This window comes from Malania oleifera, chromosome 3 (assembly GCF_029873635.1).
Source record: "Malania oleifera isolate guangnan ecotype guangnan chromosome 3, ASM2987363v1, whole genome shotgun sequence".
NCBI classification, from domain to species: Eukaryota; Viridiplantae; Streptophyta; class Magnoliopsida; order Santalales; family Ximeniaceae; genus Malania; species Malania oleifera.
Window position 1 is genome coordinate 40,421,708 of NC_080419.1, and position 18,086 is coordinate 40,439,793.

An 18,086-nucleotide genomic window follows, 5' to 3' on the forward strand; every position below is an offset into this window, starting at 1 on the left:
TGTTAGCTACCGGTGAAGGACGATTGGAAATGAATCCACCATTGTATTTGCCTTGGGAAGCCATAGAAAGGGGAAGAATAAAGAAAAGGAAGGCAGAAGAGGAAGAAGAAGACGGAAGAGGAGGAAGTAGGAAGAGCAAGGAGAGCTACATATCAAGCTACTGCGTTGGAAGAGGAAAGAGGAAGATTAAGGGAGCTACTGATCAAGCTACTGCGTTGGAGTAAGGGGAGAGCTCGATAAATTTTTCCCTTCTTTTCCTTCACTTTCCTCACGGTTTCTCAGTAAAATAAAATTTCTCCCTTATTTAATTATATATATAAAAGACTCCAATAGCTTTCAAAAATTCTAGAAACCTCCTCTTAAGCTTTCTACAAAATACAAATCTCTCCTTATATTTACAAGAAGACAAGTCCTTTGAGGGAAGATTTGTGTCCTTTTAGCAAATCTTAAGAAAGGTCAATAATATTTTTATAACTTAGGTCAATAAAATTTTTGAAACCTCGGAGAGCTCCTTATTTTTTATCAAATTTCAAGGAAGGTGAGTGCCTTTTACTCTAAAAAAATTTGGCTTTCCCTACCATTTTCCTTTTCCCTATTTATCTCCTTTATACCAAACATGCTAACCATTTTTCCTTACAATTTCCCTTTCATTATCAATTTCTGAGATCTAAATAGACCCTTAATAGATCTTTCAAAACTAAAATATCATTTATCTATGCCAAAATACCATGGAAATTCCAAAATATCATGCTTATATACACTTTATCACCAAAAAATATAATTATCATTAATTCCAAAAAAACACCGGAGGAGTTAATAGTTCCTTTAAAACTTTGAAATTATCATTATGAGACCAAGACCGTATAGCATATCAAAATATAACAAATTTAAGCCAAAATATGGTGACAAATCCAAAATATCATGCTTATATCTTGTTGTTGATCCTATTTTGTTAATATCCATTTTAGTAAGCCAAAAAAATTTGATTGTTAAAAAAATTAAAAAAAAAAAACAACTGACAACTGGTGCAGCTAGTTCTCAAAATATTACAAAATTTAGAGCCATCTTTTTAAGGCACTTCTTTGCAAATTCATGGCACATCTATATAAACAAAGTTGATATGCCCTAAATATATCAACTTATAAAAGGAAGTCAAAACCCAGCAAACATTACCCAAGTCAAATGTTCTGGCAGGAACAATTTGCTCTAATCTAATAATGAAGGGAGAGATACACACTAGTGCTTTAAACGCCTAGAGTGATCCACGCTGACATTTTAAACCTCCGGAGCAATCTACGCCCCTGCATCATAATGATGGATCACCCCAAGGGTCAAATCTCGCCACTATAAAGAGGGGTAATGCAAACAAGTAAAGGTATCTCTTTCTAACTTAATTTCACTGCTGCTTACAACCTCTCGAAATAACTCCCTTACTTAGGCATCAAAGAAATCCCCCGGAGTACACCTCGGGTTCTCCAAGCCGCATTTGTTTTCTTCCTTTTCAAGTGATCAGGATCGAAAAGCTCGTTGGAGGTTGAATTGACATTTTTGACAGTAACAGTTGGCACCGTCTGTGGGAACCGCTTTTGAGAGGTTTTCCAATTTTGATCTGTGAATCCTAACCACGCCCAATCATGCCAACAACATAACCCAGCTCCATGGTGTCATTTTGTCAAGCACCTGGAGCACAATGATTTGAACATCCACACCATAACTAGGACAAACAGGAGCAACTCTGTCAGAATCATCCAACTCAACTTCTGAACCCAAAGATTCCAATGTGAACAAATCACCGCTGCCATAAAATTTAGCGTCGTCATCAGAAGTCATCTTGCAGACCCCCATCTAAATCTTCTATCTACCACAGGTTTATTCAATAAACTGAGAATCCTCATCTGAAGAATCATCATGCTTGCCCTAGGCATGTTTCCATTGCCATCCACATTCGTTTGTCTTGGCAAAGTTTCCACTTTAGTAACTTTCCTTGAAGTAGGCAAATTATTTTTCTAAAATAATCAATATTGAAAGGGACCAAATGATTCATGGTTGTTCTAATCCATCAATGACCTCTTTGGAGAAATAGATCCAACATGTTGTAGTGCCAGTCTAACAATTCACCCTTTGTGTGAGCACAACTCACAAGGTGCCATGAAACTCGTACTGCGAGCATAGTTGCGTGGCAGCAAATGATTCTCTAGACTTCCTTGGTAATCGAAATTTCATTCTTAATGATGAACATGGACACAAATTCCAAACACCACCACCAGATTAACCTCCAAGTAGAACTGGTGTGATCCCAATCTACGCATCTCCAGTACTCCTACTTAACTATCCCAAGGTGAGATTCAGCACCCACAGCCTCGACGGAAGAGAATACAACGAGTTTATGAAATTTCTCCGAAACAGAGTCGCTAATCCGAACAACATGTGGCATGGAATAGTGTCAGCCTGGAACAGTGTCGGACAACCAGTGTTTCCTTTCGGTGCAACTTACCAACATGGTAGAGGAGTCGGTAACAATGGCCATAGACATCACCAATACGTACTTGGTGGGTTACCGAGTCAGAGACCATGCTCACTTCTTCTGCGGTGCTCCAGAGGAAGCCACCTGCCATCCTTTTACCGACATTGAAGACGATGTCTACTGTGTGATTTTGAGATTAGAAAGTGAAACCCATTTTCACAATGCTAGCGATAAGTTGACAACACATCTGGGAATTAGGATAGCACGTCACGTGTTCGATGAAAGTCCTGAATGACAGTCTGATTTGTCATCCTGAAGAACTTCTTATGGGAATATCACTACAACTGCTCATTCAATTGCTTTTCACCTAGAGTCGCCATAGATCAGAAAAAAAAAAAAAAAAAAGGAGTGGTGATGAGATCTCTTAAAGCCACGATGGTAATAAGACGATGAGAAATGAAAGACGAACAAGTAATAGTTGTAGAGAGAGAGAGAGAGAGAGAGAGAGAGAGAGAGAGAGAGAAAGAGATGAAGAGTATTATGGAAATTGGAGCAAAGGATTTAGTGAAGGTTGGATTGGGGGCGGATGAGGCCGAGCACTTCCAGAGGATCATAAATAATGCAGCAATCATCGGTGGTTTGGACCCAACATATGTGTGGCGGGAGCTCACGGTGTGATGGCTACTCAAACGGTCACACCCCCACGCGCTCCACCAGCTACTCTACTACACTGTCTATGCCGATTGGGATGCCTCCGCTAGGGTTCCTCCTCCTTATTGGTGCCCTTCTCTACACGAAACCAAATATACAAACCTGGGGAGAGTTATGGAAACTTATGGTTCCAAGCTTTGAGGGACATCATACAAGGATCCTATTACAAGCTTTAGTATCTTTCATAAGTTCTCTGTTTAGCATCCTGAGGTCTACTGGTCAATTATTATAAAAGAGCTTTCGGTTTCCTTTCATGAAGTGCCAAGATGCATCTTAGATACCAATGAAAAACCAAAAAATGGGGGAACTTGGCTTCCAGTTGAAATTTTAAATATTGTCGAATGTTGCCTGCTACCCTTGAGTAAGACAAGAAAACAAGATGATAGTTTGGCTATTTTATGAAGGGATGAAGGCAATGACGATTCTCCTATTAATCACATGACAGTAAAAGAACTTCGGGAACAAGTAATGTATGTTGTAATATTTCTACTTCACTTTTTACTTATTTTGTTTAACCACTATATATGTGGCATGCGCCATTTAAGTACCAGTGTACCACTACCATGCTTCATGCTAAGGCAAACAAGGCCATTTCTTGGTGCTTGTCTCACCAAGTGGGATGATGCAAGAGGAAGCTTAGTACGTGCACCGCGTCATGTGCAGAGAGCTACTGGACAACAAGGAGATCAGCGTCTGCGACGGATTTGTCATCACTGGCAACTGCAACAACACCTACGGGAATGACGCTTGGATCTGTAATCTCTTGTGTCTTCTTAGGAGGTTGGACTTCATGAAGAAGAAGATTTTGGTAATTTGCTTCAGTCTCCAAAAACTGATGCGAATGCCTTAAAACTCTGGGAGTTCGCTGATGATTTGTCACCTTCTAAAGAACATGAGGGAGTTGACACTCTTTCAAATAAGGAATACAAGTCCCTAAAAAATGAAAAACGTTATACAAGCGATTTCTTATGCTGATCGCCAAAGTTCTTCAAGAGCTCTACGTGATCTCGACATTGTACATCAATCTGATCTACGGCTGACTCCTTGAGGGTCTAAATGAAGGAGTATATCTGCGTATGTGCACATACACAATAGAGAATTCAAATGAGATCCATGATCTCGAATATTGAAGAGCGCAAGTTTTCTATCATTGAACTCAAGCGCTTTAAGAAGATCAATGAGTGTTGTTTTGAATCCTCAAGATCATCATAAGGCAGAGAATACCTCCCTCGTCAGGATTGAAACACCACAGATTCAGCCCATAAATTGCTCAACAAAGTGCGCAAGTGGAACTTAGTTGAATTTCATATTATAGAAATATGAAGTTTAATCATTTTAGAGAATATATGGGGCTATAGGCATGAACATGGCACACTACCATCTAGACCGCAATGCTGACACGGTAGTGTTTTGACCACACGACTCATTCCACATGTTCTTGCTGCTTCGATGTATACGCTGCGAGAGGGTGCTCAGCCATGTAGATCCAAAAGCGTGTCATTTTTCAATATGGATGCTGCCATTTGGCGGCCATGGCGTTGCGGTTTTCGCTCAAATAGAGCCTTGCATAGCCCATTCAGCTTGCGTGCATGGGTATACTAAAGATTTGGGCTAGTTATCCTGACCTATTTCTCAAGGTATAAACTTTTCTCCTGCAAGCTATTTTCTTTTAGCAAGAATCTAATTTTTTACACTCGAATTGCATACAATTAAAGTTGTGATGAAGCAAATATTATAATTTCCATGAAAAGATGAAAATGACACTGTGGAACCCACAACTAGCCGCTTGGTGTCAACTTTTATTTTGATTAAATAATGAATAATAGGAGTACCTTGTCCCATCATTTTAAAATCACAATGAGGTTCTCTAGCAGATAAATTATCAAAATATTACTAAAGAATAATTAGTCCAACGGACGAGTAACGCCTGAGGCTCGAAGACTGCCCAAAAGATGAGCACAACTCATTAGACAAAGAAGAACCGGCCCAATGGATGAGCAACGCTCGTGAGACCCGAAGATTGCCCAAAAAATGAGCATAGCTCATTAAGCAAAGAAGAACCGGCCCAACTGACAAACAACGCTCGTGAGAGCCGAAGACTGCCCAAAAGATGAGCACAGCTTATTAGGCAAAGAAGAACCGACTCAACTGATGAGCAACGCTTGTGAGGCCCGAAGATTGCCCAAAAGATTAGCACAACTCACTAGGCAAAGAAGAATCCCAACTGATGAGCAACACTCGTGAACTCAAAGACTGCCCAACAAATGAGCACAGCTCATTAAACAAAGAAGGTCCAACTGACGAGTACAGCTCGTGAGGCCACGCAACTGCCTAATAAATGAACACAACTCATTAGACAGAGAAGATCCAACTGACGAGCACAACTTATGAGGCCAGAAGATTGCCCAACAAATTGCTATGAAGAGCAGCTTATTAGAAACAGCTCGACAATATTTTCCACAAAGAGTAGCTCGGTAGAAACAACTCGACAAAAAATTCCACAAAGAGCAGCTTGACAGAATTAGCTCGGTAAGAAATACCACGACGAGAAACTTAGTAGAAATAGCTAGGCAAGAAATTCCATGAAGTGCATCTCGGCAGGAATAGCTTGGCAAGAAATGCCACGAATAGCAGCTCGGCAGAAACAACTAGGCAAGAAATGCCACAATAGGTAGCTCGGCAAGAAATGCCACGAAGAGCAGCTCGACAAAAACAGTTCGACAAGAAATGCCATGACAAGCAGCTTGGCAGAAACAGCTCACCAAGAAATGCAACGAAGAGTCGTTCGGTAGAAACAGCTTGGTAAGAAATGCCACGATGAGCAGCTTGACAAAAACAGTTCGGCAAGAAATGCAACAAAGAGCAGTTCGGAAAAAACACCTCAGCAAGAAATGCCACGAAGAGCAGCTAGGGAAAAACGATTCGGCAAGAATTGCCACAAAGAGCAGCATGACAATAATAGCTCGGCAACGATTGCCGCGAAGAGCGGCTCTGCAATAAAATCTCAGCAAGAACAAGCCAACCTAAAGATTAAAAAAAAAGAGGGAGATAGGACACCAGTTCGAAATTTCAAGAATAAGTTCTGAAAATTCAAAATTAGGGGGGACAACTGGTATGCCCTAAATGTATAAACTTATAAAAGGAAGTCAAAACCCAGCAAACATTACCCAAGTCAAATGTTCTCGCAGGAGCAATTAGGTCTAATATAATAATGAAGAGAGAGATCCATGCTAGCGCTTTAAATGCCTAGAGTGATCCACGCTGGCACTTTAAACCTTCGGAAGGCACCGGGGTAAGTCTGAATATCGAATCATACCTATGTAGCGGAAATGTAATCCATACATCCATACACATCATATAATACTAGGGATCTGTATTTCAAAACCATTTAACATAATACATCTCTATCCAAAATATCTGTCCCAAAACACAAAACCCTACACAACCTTACCCTCTAATCCAGGGTAATCAAATAAACTTTCTATTCGCAAGCCTGGTCAGCTCGCCCAACTGGCTTACCTGAAAAATGTTAAAGTCATGGGGTGAATCGACGCTCAGTAAGTGGAAATATGCTATTACTAGTATGTGGCGACTAAGTTGCATACTGTTAAAATAACAACTAAACTGTAATGAAATAGTAAATCTGTAAAGCATGTCCATCATTTTTCACAATTTTAAAATATAACTGTATCATCTATATTTTCTACTTTTCATACTACTTATATCATACTATACTCATCAAATACTATAAAACTGGGTACATATATATAATTGTGCTCTATCCCTAGAACTCTGTATGTCATGATTGACCCCTCATGACAGGGTTGTGCGGCCCGTAGGCGGGACTTAATCTGGTCGGCCCTCCAGATAAGTCATCATACTCTACACTACCTTAGCCCGGCCAAACTACATCCACTCCTAAGCTCGGAACTAGCTGCTACCTCGTCTAACCGGCCCCCTCAACCCAGTGTTCTGGGGAATTGCATCCTCTCCGAGCACGATTAGACGGTACCCACACATTATCTAAGATATGTAGTTGCACTCTATCTACATATAGCAATGGTATTGTGCTCTGTATTCTTTATTTGTATCTGTCTATAATCATTCCTCAGGGATGTGATATTATATATATACATATATACTCTTTTACTGTTTTCATCATGTTTCCAAAATTACCATAAAGCTATCATTTTGTATTGTAAGTACTGTAATCTCTGTATCATATATCTGTAGCATCTTGATGCTATCTCTGTATATCTATTTGTATTATATGTCTATATACTCTGTCTGTATACTCTAAATGTTATGGTAATACGAAACATGGCATACTATAAATATTGTATATACTATTCTCAATAAAGCTGTAATATACTGATCTGAGTAAAACTATAATATATTATTCTGGATAAATATCTATGATATACTAATTTGTATAAAACTATAACATACTAATCTGAGTAAAACTGTAATATATTGTTATGGATAAATATATGTAATATACTGTCTATATCTATGTATTTCGTATAGTATGATATACTGTAAAAACTATATAAGTTCTTCATCACATAAATATCTACTCAGGCCACACAAGCATTTAAAACTCATATTCTGTAAAATTGGGCAATAAGTTGGTATATACATACGTGTAAAAATTTCTGATAACATTATAAAAATTCCTAGCATAGCATATTTCCTTTACCTTATCTCTGAAAAGTCTCTACTGTACTCTTGCCCTATACCCGAAGGGTTCTCCACTTAACACCCTGAAAACCACATCCCCTAGAACAAAATATCAGTATTTTTTCATGTATTATATTTCTTACAATTGAGGGAAAGACAACTACCGAATAAAATGTCTTACCCTGAGATTGGGACGAAATCCAAACTAACTCCACCAACGATCAGTTCCAACAAACTTGTTGAGAACTTCACTAGGAGCGTCATGGTGGCTTCATATTGTCGATCCGGCATAAAATGGACCCGAAATCAAAGAAAGAAGGAGGGAGATGCGTTTTAGAAAGAGAGAGAGAGAGTGAGTGATTGCTGCCCCAAATTTTGCAATTTAATCCAGGTTTTCACTATTTATAGCCCTGAATTCGTCGACGAGATACATCATGTCGTCGAAGTCTTTAAGGAGTTTGTCGACGAACTTCCTCCCTCATCGACGAATTTCAAACTGTCCCAAAAACTTCTCTTAGTATCTTCTTGTCGACGAACCCTGTCCTCGTCGACGAGCTCCTCTTATATCCTCGTTAACGAATCCCCTGTGTTCGTCGACGAGATGCTGAAAATTCTTTGGGTTATTACATTCTCACCTCCTTATAAAATTTTGTCCTCGAAATTTACTATCTGTATTTTCATCTATACACTCCATCATCTCGTAAAGGAAAATGGTCTACTTATTTTATTACTTGCCCTCACTATGGTAGAGGAATACTGTGGTTACATTTTTTGTTCCGGGAGATTACATACATAAAACTGAAACTATCTACTCACTAAATCCATACATGTACCTGCAAAAGAAACTTATCTAACTATTATACTTTACCTGACTACCTTTAGACCTCTTGAAACAACTACGGGTATCTTTGTCTGATCAGTTCCTTGAGTTCCCAAGAAGCTTCCTCTATAGCATGATTCTTCCACAAAACTTTCACTAACTGAATTTCTTTGGTGCACAGTACTTGTGTCTTTCTGTCTAAAATCTGTACTAGCGTCTCTTTATAAGCTAGTGAATCCTTGAGTTCTATCTCTACACAGCTGATTATGTGGGATGGATGTGAGACGTATTTCCTTAACATAGCAACATGAAACACGTCATGAATTCGAGCCAAAACTGGCGGCAAAGCTAGCCTATAGGCAACTGACTATATTCTCTCTAGTATCTCAAAAGGGTCAATATACCTAGGGCTCAACTTGCCCTTCTTTGCAAATCTCATAACTCCTTTCAGAGGAACTATCTTCAAAAATACTCGATCTCCCACATCAAACTTTAACTCTCAGAGGAGAGTGTCTACGTAGCTTTTTTGCTGACTCTGTGCTGTACTGATTCTTTGTCTAATTAATTGGGCCTTGTTGGACACCTGTTGTATTATCTCTGGACCCAAAACTCACCTTTCACTTACTTCATCCCAGAAAAGAGGAGAATGACATCTCCTGCCATACAATGCCTTATAAGGTACCATGCCGATGCTAGCCTGATAGATGTTATTGTAGACAAACTCGACTAACGGCATAAATTGAATCCAATTTTTTCCAAAATCAAGCACACAAGCACGAAGCATATCCTTTAGTGTCTGAATTGTTCTTTTGGTCTGTCCATCTATTTGGGGATGGAAAGCAGTGCTAAAAGCTAACTATGTACCCATAGCCTCCTGAAAACTTTTCCAGAATCGTGAAGTAAATCGAGGATCCCGATCTGAGACTATGGATATCGGCACACCATGAACGCGAACTATCTCTTGAACATAAATTTCTGCCAACTTGTCCATGGAATAACCGACTTTAATAGGGATGAAATGGGTGGTCTTCGTCAAACATCAACAACCACCCAAATCACATTTAACCCCTATGGCACTGGTGGTAACCCCGTAACAAAATTCATAGAAATGTGGTCTCACTTCCACTCTATAATAAACAACGGCTGCAACTGCCCTACTGGTTTCTGGCACTCAGCTTTAACCTATCGACATGTCAAGCATTGCTATACAAATTCGGTTATTTCTCTCTTCATCCCACTCCACCAGATGTACTACCGTAGATCCCGATACATTTTAGTGCTACCTGGATGTACGGTATATAAGGATCTGTGAGCCTCCTCTAATATAGTTCTCCTGATCTCAATATCTGCAGAAACACAGAGTCTAGTACGGAATCGCAAGGCCCTATTATCTGATATGCTGAACTCCTCTCCTTGACCATCCCGCACTCTAGCGATTACCTCTGCCAACTTTGCATCATCGCCATGAGCTGCTTTAATCATCTCGTATAGCGTAGGCTGAACCACTAGACTGAAAATAATTGCCTAAGGACTCTTCTCTACCAATTCTATGCTAAGCCTCTCCAAATCCATCAGAATTGAGTGCTGAATCTCCATAATTGCCAGTATGGGTCCCGCTAATTTCCTGCTCAAAGCATCTGCCACTACATTCACTTTTCCTGGGTGGTAACTAATCGTGCAATCATAGTCTTTAATAAGTTCTAGCTACCTTCTTTGCCTCATATTCAACTCTTTCTAGTTAAAGAAATATTTCAGGCTCTTGTGATCCGTGAAAATCTCGCACTTTCCACCGTATAGGTAATGCCTCCAAATCTTAAGAGCATACACCACTGGAACAAGCTCTATATCATGAACAAGATAATTCTTCTCATATTCTTAAAGCTGCCTAGACGCATATGCAATAACCTTGTCGTGCTGCATCAACACGCGTCCAAGACCCTTCAAAGAGGCATCACTGTATATTACAAACTCATCTTCCCCTGATGGAATAGCTAGTACTAGAGCTGAAACTAGCCGCCGCTTTAACTCCTGAAAACTCTGCTCACAGTTGTCGGTCCAATCAACCTTTACATTTTTCCTCATAAGTCATGTTAATGGACCTGATAGCCTAGAGAAACCATCCACAAAACGTTGGTAATAATCTTCTAATCCCAGAGAACTCCCGACTTCCTAAACATTTCCCGGCCTTTCCCAACTCACCACTGCCTTTATTTTACTCGGATCAACTGATACACCTGCTTCAGATATCACATGGCCAAGAAAAGTAACATGTTTTAATCAAAACTCAAACTTCTTGAATTTTGCATAAAATTTTGTTTCCTTTAATATCTGTCACACCAGCCTCAAATGATGCTCGTGCTCCTCAAAACTCCTCAAGTATACCAGTATATCATCAATAAACACAACCACAAACTGGTCCAAATACTGATGGAACACCTAATTCATTAAATCCATAAATATTGTTGGTGCATTAGTCAACCCAAAGCATTACTAAAAACTCGTAATGCCCATATCTAGTACGAAATGCGGTCTTCGAAATATCTTCTGCTGTAACTTTCACCTGATGGTGGTCTGACCTAGATCAATTTTAAAGTAAACCCGGGTCCCCTAAAGCTAATCAAATAAATCATCGATCCTAGGGAGAGGGTATTTATTTTTGACTATCAGTTTATTTATCTCCCTATAATCGATGCACAACCTTATGGTTCCATCTTTCTTTTTTACAAATAAAACCGGTGCTCCCCAGGGCGACACACTAGACCTGATAAAACCCTTATCCAGTAATTCCTGTAGCTGATCTTTAAGTTCTTTCAACTCGATTGGAGCCATACGGTACGATGCTTTAGATACTGGCACAAATCCCGGCAACAAGTCTATAGTGAACTCAATTTTATGATCAGGTGGCAAACCAGGTAATTCTTCTAGAAATACATCTGGAAACTCTCTCACTACTGGTATGTCAGCTTGTCTCAATTCATCTTTTAGCAATTCTTTTAGGTATGCGACATACCCCTAGCAGCCACCCTGCTATAGCCTCCTCACCTGAATAGCCGACACCAGCTGTGGCAAGGCACGTACACGTGATCCTACAAATCTGTACTTTTGCTCGCTCGGGGGTTTGAAAATTACTTCCTTTTGATGATAATCAATACTAGCATGACAAGTTGCTAGCCAATCCATGCCTAATATCACATTAAACCCCTACATATCTAGGACCACGAGATCCGCTGGTAGTACTCTCTCTTGAACACTCACTGGGAAATTCTGAAACACTTTCCTGCATCTTATTATAGATCCCATCGATGTACCCATAGATAATTCTACGTCTAATGACTGTGTCTCTACTCCGGTCATTTTTATATATGTTACCGTTATAAAAGAGTGAGTGGCACCTATAACAAACAAAACAACAATTTTGTATGGTAAAGCAATAATGATACCTGTGACCACGTCTCCAGCCATCTCAGCGTCTCTCGGCGTCAATGCAAAGATCCTTGCCGGCGCAGTATTCCTCTACTAACCTCCATAGGGTGCCTAATATCCACCTCGAAATAGTCTAGGAGCCTATGGATAATTTGACGGCATCCAACATGATCAAGCCATATGGTCAGGCCTCCTACAATGATAACAGACATTCTCCCACAATCGGCACTCACCAAGATGTCTCCGTCCGCATCTAGAACAAATAGCAAGAAGTTGTTCGTCTTGAAATCCCCCATGCTCTACCATTTGCCTCTGGCCTCCGCCAGATCTACCTCCTCTCTAAGGGCCTTGGCTGGGACCCACTTGAAAACTTGAGGACCCAGTCCTCTTTCTCTTATTCTGTGTCTCTGTCTCTCCAGATAGACTCTCCTTCGCTATAGTGGCCCTGTCAACCAATTCTACAAAATCCTAGATCCTCAGTACCGCCACCTGCCTGTAAATATCTCACCTCAGGTTCCTCTCGAACATTCTGGACGTCTTCACTTCATTGGGGACAATATATGGACAGAAACGTGAGAACTCAATAAATCTTGCCGCATACTGTTGGACAGTTAATGATCCCTGAGATAGGCTCAGAAACTTCTGTACCTGAGCCTCTCTGTACGAGGCAAGGTAATATCTATCGAAGAACAAGTCCTTGAATCGAGCCCAAGTCATCGGCTGGTATAGCCCTCTGCTCCTACAACAGTCGAGTGGCTGACCACCATCTCTCAGCCTCCCCCGCCAGCCTATACGTAGCATATAAAACTCTCTGCTCATTAGTGCAATGAAGTACTATTAGAATCTTCTCTACCGCTTGCACCTAGTTCTCTACAATTGCAGGGTCAGTCGCTCCAGAAAACGCTGGCGGATTCATCTTCTTAAACTTCTCTATGGTACATCCCTGAGTTGAAGATGGACCTTCTTGCTCTCTAGAGGTTTGTACAATCTTAGCCATAACTTGTTGAACCACACTACATAGCACAGCATCTGAATCCCCACCTGCTGCGCTAGAAGGACCAGCACCATCGTCCCTACTAGCATGAGCGCTATTGCCTCCTGGGTTGATCCTACAAACACATAGAACACCGTTTCAGAATTCTATTTCCCTATAGACCCAACTTATTCAACTAAAACTCCAAATTCTTAATTAACCATCCCTCCTAATCCTAACCCCAAAATCCAATCCTGCAACCCAAACACATGACTCATTGATAGTTTACTATGGTTTTCCTAAAATTGTCACCCTAGGAAAAACACAGAAACCACCATAAAAATCCTGTATCGAGACCACAAAACAAAACCTCAAATATTTTTCCTATATTCTGGTATTGTTTTCAACTGCACTCTAGAGTCTATAGAACCTAGCAACCTTGGCTCTGATACCAAATTGTGACAACCTCAAAATTTCAATCATTTTTTTATAATAAATGTTCTGATACCTCCTATTATGGAACTCGAGCCTCAGAAGGCACCGGGGTAAACCTGAATATCGAATCATACCTATGCAGTGGAAACGCAATCCATACATCCATACACATCATACAATACCAGGGATCTGTATTTCTAAACCATACAATATAATACATCTCTTTCCAAAATATCTGCCCCAAAACAAAAAACCATGTACAACCTTACCTTCTAATCCAGGGTAATCAAATAAACTTTCTATCTGCGAGCTTGGTCAGCTCGCCCAGATGGCTCACCTAAAAAATGTTAAAGTCATGGGGTGAGTCGACGCTTAGTAAGAGGAAATATGCTATTACTAGCGTGTGGCGACTAAGTTGCATACTGTTAAAATAACAACTAAACTGTAATGAAATAGTAAATCTGTAAAGCATGTCCATCATTTTTCACAATTTTAAAATATAACTGTATCATCTATATTTTTCACTTTTCATACTACTTATATCATACTATACTCATCAGATACTATAAAACTGGGTACATATATATAATTGTGCTTTATCCCTAGAACGTTGTATATCATGATTGACCCCTCATGACAAGGTTGTGCGGCTCATAGGCGGGACTTAATCTGGTCGGCCCTCCAGATAAGTCATCACACTCTACACTACCTTAGCCCGGCCAAACTACATCCACTCCTAAGCCTGGAACTGGCTGCTACCTCATCTAACCGGCCCCCTTAACCCAGTGTTCTGGGGAGCTGCATCCTCTCCGAGCACGATTAGACGGTACCCACACATTATCTAAGATATGTGGTTGCACTCTATCTACATATAGCAATGGTATTGTGCTCTGTATTCTTTATTTGTATCTGTCTATAATCATTCCTCAGGGATGTGATATTATATATATACATATATACTCTTTTACTGTTTTCATCATGTTTCCAAAATTACCATAAAGCTATCATTCTGTATTGTAAGTACTGTAATCTCTGTATCATATATCTGTAGCATCTTGATGCTATCTCTGTATATCTATTTGTATTATATGTCTATATACTCTGTCTGTATACTCTAAATGTTATGGTAATACGAAACATGGCATACTATAAATATTGTATATACTATTCTCAATAAAGCTGTAATATACTGATCTGAGTAAAACTATAATATATTATTCTGGATAAATATCTATGATATACTAATTTGTATAAAACTATAACATACTAATCTGAGTAAAACTGTAATATATTGTTATGGATAAATATATGTAATATACTGTCTATATCTATGTATTTCGTATAGTATGATATACTGTAAAAACTATATAAGTTCTTCATCACATAAATATCTACTCAGGCCACACGAGCATTTAAAACTCATATTCTGTAAAATTGGGTAATAAGTTGGTATATAGATATGTGTAAAAATCTCTGATAACATTATAAAAATTCATAGCATAACATATTTCCCTTACCTTCTCTCTGAAAAGTCTCTACTATACTCTTGCCCTATACCCGAAGGGTTCTCCACTTAACACCCTGAAAACCACATCCCCCAGAATAAAATATCAATATTTGTTCGTGTATTATATTTCTTACAACTGAGGGAAAGACAACTACCGAATAAAATGTCTTACCCTGAGATTAGGACGAAATCCAGACCAACTCCACCAACGATCAGTTCCAACAGACTTGTTGAGAACTTCGCCAGGAGTATCGTAGTGGCTTCAGATTGCCAATCCGGCATAAAATGGACCCGAAATCGAAGAGAGAAGGAGGGAGATGTGTTTTATAGAGAGAGAGTGTCTGATTGCTGCGCCAAATTCTGTAATTTAATCTAGGTTTTCACTATTTATAGCCCTGAATTCGTCGAAGAGACACGTCACCTCGTCGACGAGTCTTTAAGGAGTTTCGTCGACAAACTTCCTCCCTCGTCGACAAATTTCAGACTGCCCCAAAAACGTCTTTCTGTATTTTCTCGGCAACGAACCCTGTCCTCGTCGACGAGCTCCTCTTATATCCTCGTCGACGAATCCCCTGTGTTCGTTGACGAGATGCTGAAAATTCTTCGAGTTATTACACCAAGGGTCAAACCTCAACATTATAAAGAGGGGTAATGCAAACAAGCAAATGTGTCTCATTCTAACACAATTTCACTGTTACTTACAACCTCTCCAAGCACTCCCTTGCTTAGGCATCGGAGAAATCCCTCGGAGTACACCCTAGGTCCTCCAAGCTTTGTTTGTTTTCCTTCTTCCATGTGATCGGGATCAAAAACTCACCGGAGGTCGGATCGACATGTTACAGAAATCTTAACAAATTGAGCACAATATTTTTTAAAAAAAAACCAATTTATAAATAAAGCTTTATAGAAATTAAGTTTGAATATTTAAAAGGCATATGACTCACTCTGAAGATGAGCTGTGCGGGGGCTATCCCAAGTGTAGGAGTTATATCGTGTAATAATTAGCCCAAAAGGCCAAATCGTCTCTTTAGGGAATGTAGATTAAGTCCAAACTTGTATAAAACAATTTAATGAACATAGTTCTGATTTGAAATCTTAGGGTTTTTGGAGAATTTGTGATGGAATTAAAATAAACTGGAACCGAAACTATGAGCCTAACACACATAAAGTAAATGACGAGAAATGTATGACGGTGAACAAACGATGGCAAAACCAACACAATCAATGTATTCATCCAATGGTTCATTCAACTAATAAAATGACTATATGGAAATTAAATCAACCAAACAATTCAATATCTAAACATTTAAATAATGACCCAATATAAGAATTTCATTAATTCGACAAAAACACAAAAACATGCAATAGCAAAATAAACTTGACACAATAATAATCCAAACAAAAAACAATAAACCACAAAAGATCTTAAATCACAAATAACTCAAACCAAGTTCATTAATCTAACAAAGTGTCATTCAATAGAGAAATAAACTGAGCCTAATAATAACTTAAGTAAAAACAAAGCAGACAAGATCTTAACAAAAATGATTTACTCCAAAGATGAATTTAAACAAAATTTTGAAGAAATAACACTTGAGCCAAAAAAACCCAATCTTAACAAAAATGATAGCAGACAAGATCTTAACAAAAATGATTTACTCCAAAGATGAATTTAAACAAAATTTTGAAGAAATAACACTTGAGCCAAAAAAAACCATCAAATAATAGAAGCCAAACAAGACCTTAAACACAAAAATAAACTAAACTTAATAATGACTTAATTAAAAAAATAACACCCAACAATGATTTCAATAAAATTAACTAAACTTTAAACTAAAGCAAAGTTCCAACAAAATATTTAAATTAATATAAAGTAAAATAATCAAAATCAAAGGTTCAACAAGAATTTTAAAATAACATTAAATGAAATAAAACAAGTAAATAAAAGCAATGGAGAGAGAGAGAGAGAGAGGTGGTGGTCGTAGGTATGTGTGTAGAAGGGGAGTTTGTTGCTCCTTTTTGCCTAGCCACGCATGGCACCCCAGGCCATTCAATTCTCACTGTGTGGTTGCCTCCTCTTTATGACCTTCTACAAACCCTAGCCTATAAAGACCTCCTTTTTGTTTGTGTGTATTCGGCTGCCCCAAGGGCAACTCATAGGCCTTTGTCTTCAATTACGTGGTCACTTCTGCATGGGCTGCCCTCTTTTGAATCTCACGGCCAGCCCATATTTCAATCCAAAGCCCAGGCCGGTCTTTGGTTCCTTCTTAATTCGGTGCCCCAGCTCCTCACAGCACGTGGTCACATCATATGCAAGCACACGACTTTAAAGGATTTAGGCTTCAGCTCCATTTTTGCATGTACATACATGTGGCTCGGTCTCCTTTCAAAAGCTCATGGTCTGCCTTTTGCTTCTCTGAAACTCACGGCCCTCTTTACCCAAAAGCAATCTCCCATGCCAGCCTACATTTCAATTCATCCTGGGCGCATGGGCCATGCAAGCACAGCAAGCCCAACTTCATTCACGCACATGGCTTTGTTCCTCACACGGCTCAAACTCATGCATGTAGTAGCTCTTTAAAGCTCACACATGCATGGCCAGGTCTCTTCAATTTTACGCATACACACGGCTTCAAACAAATGCATGCATAACTCACGTACATGGTTTCTCTCATTAACTCCCAATGCATGGATTGCAATTTGGCCTTCCACGTGCATAGCTTTCTTGGTTTTGCATTCTCGTGCATGCATGGTACGGCTTCAATGCATTTTTGTGTCTCCTTTAACTTTCGAGAATTATCTTACAATAATAAAACACGAATATCCATAAATTTACGGTAAAAATAGGATAATTATCTTAAAATTATCAAATAAGCTCATTGATTAAAATATTGGACGTAATTAAGTATTTAATTAGGATAGTGACCGTTAGCTTTGGTGCAATCCCAAGTGGGGGGCTGAATTGGTATTTTAAAAAGGATAATCCACTAACAGCAGTATTACACAAGCCTAAGGTCAATCTAGTGCATATAAAATAAATCAATGTAAATATACAGTGGAATTTAAATTGAAA

General features: G+C 39.1%; 1 pseudogene; it reads left to right on the top strand.

Moving 5' to 3' along the window:
- The first annotated feature begins 3,151 nt into the window (after positions 1-3,151).
- Positions 3,152-4,150, top strand: LOC131151281 (probable CoA ligase CCL12; annotated as a pseudogene).
- Positions 4,151-18,086: the final 13,936 nt, after the last annotated feature.